At 45.7% G+C, this 5,334-nt stretch overlaps 1 pseudogene; it reads left to right on the plus strand.

Annotated features, from left to right (window-relative positions):
- The first annotated feature begins 926 nt into the window (after nucleotides 1–926).
- On the plus strand, nucleotides 927–998 carry LOC113191390 (U6 spliceosomal RNA; annotated as a pseudogene).
- Nucleotides 999–5,334: the final 4,336 nt, after the last annotated feature.

The following is a 5,334-nucleotide window of genomic DNA, read 5'->3' on the forward strand; positions in this document are numbered from 1 at the left end:
ATTGAGTTCCTTCTATAGGCCAAATATATATGCTTTCCATTATATCAACTTTTTTTTCAGAGGCAGACACCACTGACTCTAGCTAGCAGATCAAGCATGATGCGCTCAGGGTTTTGCAGGGTGATCAAGAGGAGGGAGATCCAAGGAAGAACATGCATGGAGTAGGGGAGCCCTGAAAGCATGTCTTGAGTCAGCCAGCACCTATGTAGGCCAGGTTGTTGGAGAGGGGTAGGCATTTCCTTACAGTTTCTCCTGTGTGCCTAGACTTGCCTCTTTGCCCCTCTCACTTGGCCAAAGATACAAGAGCTCATCTCAGAAATTGTAAGCAATTGGCTCTTAATCACTCAGCTCTTTTGAATCCTAGCCTAGAGTAATTTCTACAGAGAAACCACTTTCATTGGCCTTACTGACCTTTAGTTTGCCTTTCTGGGATTATCACAGGCTCCCAAGTTCAAATCAATTGCAGGCTGTAGCTCCTCTGTTTCCCCACTGCTTTTAGGACCTACATGGGGTCCCTAGTCTGGAACTCCAGACACTGGGAGAGCCAGAATGGCCCTTTGACCTCCTCTACCACCACAGTGACACTGGTCATCAGGACAGAGTGCCCAGCCTTTGTACTAACCTGCTCCAAATTTAGGTAACCTCAGTTCAGCTCAGCTCTCTCAGATGAGGGGGCCTCATAGTGTCCTAACTATTGGTTTCTGAAACATGAAGGATTGATGCCCTGGGGTTCCTGTGACAACCTGTTCTAATACATCCACATGTGTCTTCTGTCTTATAAATAATTTGGGGATGAGATAGTTTGGGAGATCCATTGCTTCATCATTATTACTGAGAGACTCAGAAGGGGGCGGAACTGATTTGAAGTTCACTGGCAAGGAGGAAGTAGAAGCTGAATTAGAATCCATGTGCTCACTTCAGCAGCGCAGAAACAGAGAAGATTAGCACGGCCTCTGTGCAAGAATGGCACGAAAATTCATGAAACGTTCCATATTTTTAATATTTTAATAAACAATATTAAAAAAAGAAGTTGAATTAGAATCCAATCCCTTAATCTGAGGTGCCCTGCCATCCCAAACTGAGGTTGAACCCAGAGGCACTCTACCACTGAGCTACACCCCCAGCCCTTTTTACATTTTTTGAGATGGGTCTCACTAATTTACCTAGGATGGGCTTAAACTTGCAATCCTCCTTCCTGAACTTCCCAAGTAACTGAGATTACAGGCATGCAACTTCCCGCCCACCCACTTTATCAGCATATTTTTCTTCTTCTTTTTTTTTTTTTTTAAGATATAGGAGATTGAACCCAGGGGCACTCTACCACTGAGCTACATCTTCAGACCTGCTGGGAATTGCACGTGAGGCCTTGTGCAAGCTAGGCAAGCACCCTACCCTAGGCCCCTTCAGCATATTTTCACTCACAAATTTTACAATATGATAAAAATATTTTCCCTTGGTACTGGGGATTGAACTCAAGGGCACTCTACTGAGAGAATGGGGCAGAACTGATTTGAAGTTCACTGGCAAGTAGGAAGTAGAAGCTGAATTAGAATCCATGTACTCACTGAGCCCTATTCCCAGCCCTTTTTACATTTAAAAACTTTAAAAAATATATTTATTTTTTAGTTTTTAGGACATAATATCTTTATATTATATGGTGCTGAGGATTGAACCCAGTGCCTCATGCATACTAGGCAAGCACTCTACTACTAAGCCACAACCCCAGCCGCAACATTTTTTAAATTTTGAGACAAAATTCTTGCTAGGTTGCTGAGGCTAGCCCTGAATTTATGATCCTTCTGCTTCAGTCTGTTGAGTCCCTGGGATTATAGGTGTGGCCAAGGAGCCTGGCCTGATGGATGGTTTTGGTTGCTGTTGTTGGTTTTTGTTTGTTTTTCCTTTTTCAATGCTAGGGTTTTATGCATGCAGGGCAAGTGCTCTCCTACTGAGCCACATTCCCAGGCCCTAATGGACATTTTTCAAAAAGGAAAAACAAATAGTAGGGCTGGAGTGTGGCTCAGTGGTAAAGTACTTGCCTAGCATATGTGAGGTCCTTAGTTCTACTCCTAGCACTGCAAAAAAAAAAAAAAAAAAAAAGAAGCAAAAGCAAAAACAAAACACAAACCTAAAAATGACAGTCCCATAATTGCATTCCTGTGGTATTTGTTGTAATAAACAAACAAGCTTCTTCAATGGCTTAGTGCTTCTGCCCCTCTTTTTAGTTCTCATGTCAAATCATTCCCCTTCTCAACCTCCATCAATGAACTTTACTTACTCATCTCACTGTGGGAATTCTCTCCCGCAGTTCCCTCTGATGTCCCTAGAATGTTCATTCATCCCTTGCAGGCTGGCCCCTTGTGGCTACTCAGATCTCAGCCTATAGTTTTCCCCCAAAATGACTTCTGACTAACCCAATCTAAAGAAGCCATCAAGCTGCTTTCTTACCAAGTTACTCCAATCCCCGAGTACAGAGTACAGACATCTGTCTACTGTGTTTATAGTCTGGATTTTTCTTCCAAACATGCACACCTGAAGCAGGGACTGCGTAAATGTCATTTTTGTGCCAGATCCCCAGGGTCTAAGTCAGGTCCTAGTCCAGAGGAGATGCTCCAGAAGGGAAGGGATCCAGCACTCATGTATACCAGCTCAAATGCTGGTCACAGCCAAGAGGGAAGACCTGGAGACCCTTGCAAGGTATGGTGGGGACCTGAGAACCAGTAACTCTTAGAAGAATAAAGTGAGCCTTGGTTATAAGAGAAGTGCTAGCAGAATTACTAGATGGCTGAGATAAAAGTTTCCAAAAAGGGCTGGGGATGTGGCTCAAGGGGTAGCGCGCTCGCCTGGCATGCGTGCGGCCCGGGTTCGATCCGCAGCACCACATACAAACAAAGATGTTGTGTTTGTGTTCACCGAAAACTAAAAAAAATAAATAAAAAAACATTAAAAATTAAAAAAAAAAAAAAGTTTCCAAAAAAGCAGCACTGGATCTGTAATCCTTAGGATGCTGCCCTGCTGCCCTGGGGGTGCCTGACAAGTTTCTCTGCTGCAGCTGAAGGAAGTCAAACTTGGTATTAGAGTGCTCTATAGTTTCTAGTGCTGGGAGGACATGTGATATGACATGGCATGTGCACAGGCTGGCGCTCAGGAAAAGCTCAGAGTTCTTTCCTCCCCCACTCTGAGGCTACCTGCTGATCCCTGAAGCCCAGAGTTCCCCCCCACCCCCATTCGCCCTCGTGGGTCAAATACCTTCCTGTTATCACCATCTAGTCACAGGGCAGGTTCATTCCAGGCTGAAGGTGTACCAATGGTCATCCCTTGCTGGTTTTAAGCTTCAAGCCCAGACTGATAGTGGCTTCAAGGAGGTTACCTGACTCTGTCCCTCTCTGCTGACCAAACGGCCCTAGCACCCAGTTTTGTCATTCAGAGTAGGGCTTTGAGGCTTAACAAGAAGCAAGGGCAGCTAAGTGCAGTGGCACACGCCTGTAATTCCAGCAACTTGGGAGGCTGAGATAGGGCTGGGGATGTGGCTTAGTGGTCAAGTACCCCTGAGTTCAATCCATGGCACCAAAAATAAAAAAAGAAGCAAGAGCTTATCTAGGAACTCAACTCGACCTCCAACTCAAACCTCAATTTGCTAGTTACTTACTCTTCTTAAGGACTCAAGGCTCAGGGGCCTGGTGGTGGGGCAAACCTCCCTCCTGCAGTGGAGGAGCCAGAAAGTCCAGTTAATGATCAGCCCCCAGGGCAGGGTCTGGTCCTTTCTTAAAGGCTTCTATCTTTAGGCATTACTCAACATCTGGCCTACCCTTCTCCAGTCAGCTGGCTGAGAGGGCTTATAAATGGGAGGAAGGTGCTGGACAGGCCCTCTACCTGCTGAGGTCTTCAGTGAACATACTTCCTCCCAGGGAGTCACGGAATTCAGGTATGGCTCACTCATGAGCCGGGGAGTGTGCAACAGGACAGGAACAGAGGTCTTCTGAGAGCTGGTCTTTTTGCAGGCCCTTCAGAGCCTTCCTTCTTCCTTGGCTGATTTTCATCCAACTGCCTCTTCTGGATCCTCCTCCTCCTCTTCCTTAGGTCCAGACTTGTGGCATTCACATAACTTGGGCCTCTATTTTCTCTAAATTACTTCCTGCTATCCACAGATTGGTGGCTCCCACATCTGTGTCCAGCCTAGGCACTTCCCCTGGGGCCACACACAGGCACCCAACAAAAGAGCTCCATGTTTCCTGCTGCCCAAATCTGTTCCCCCTGTTTCCCACCAGGGGTACCAACATGGGCTCAGAGGGTTGAAAAAGGAAAGGCTCTGTCTGTTCTCAGTTGGAATGAGGATGTAGAAGGAGCCTAAATTAGTTCAGGCTCTCAGAATCTGTCAAATGATACATGAGTCAGGGTGAGTGAGTGGATGAGTGGAGGGGAGCTTGGGCTCTTGAACAACTGAAGCTTTGATCAAAAGATTCAGAGTATGTGTGACTTTGTGGCTGGATGTGGGTGATACCTGAGCTGGAAAGCTTGGAGGTTCCGAAAGTTGGGGACATGGGAGCTCCTTGTTCTCTGTAGCCAGCTTGGAGGGTGGAAACTATATTCTATATTCTTTTTCTCCCTAAAACTCAGGTCTGATCAAATCTTGCAACCTCGAGCTACCAAGACCTCTTTAAAAAAAAAAAAAAAAAAAAAGAGAGAGAATTTTAACATTTATTTTTCAGTTTTTGATGGACACAACATCATTGTTTGTATGTGGTGCTGAGGATCGAACCCGGGCTGCACGCATGCCAGGCAAGCGCGCTACCGCTTGAGCCACATCCTCAGCCCTATCAAGACCTCTTGAAATGCTCTCCTTCATTTCTACCATCCCTGTCCTGTTGAGATAAAAATGAGATCCAGAAAACCAGGGCAGAGCCAGGAGTTGTGGCACATACCTGGGAGACTGAGGCAGGAAGATCACAAGTGTAAGTCATTGACTCTGCCTTAGTTTTCTTTCTTCTTTCCTTCTATCTTTTCTTTCTTTTGTGGTATAAAGAATTAAACCCAGGGCCTGGGGATGTGGCTCAAGTGGTAGCGTGCTTGCCTGGCATGTATGCGGCCTGGGTTCGATCCTCAGCACCACATATAAAACAAAGATGTTGTGTCCGCCGAAAACTAAAAAAGAATTAAATCCAGGGCCTTGCACATGCTAGGTAAGTGCTTTATGACTGAGCTATAACCTCCAGTACTTTTTATTTTTTAGGTTTTAGTTTTGAGATAGAGTTTTACAAAATTGCTGAGGCTGGACTTATACTTGTGATCTTCCTGCCTCAGTCTCCCAGGTATGTGCCACAACTCCTGGCTCTGCCC

Source organism: Urocitellus parryii, chromosome 4 (assembly GCF_045843805.1).
Source record: "Urocitellus parryii isolate mUroPar1 chromosome 4, mUroPar1.hap1, whole genome shotgun sequence".
NCBI lineage: Eukaryota > Metazoa > Chordata > Mammalia > Rodentia > Sciuridae > Urocitellus > Urocitellus parryii.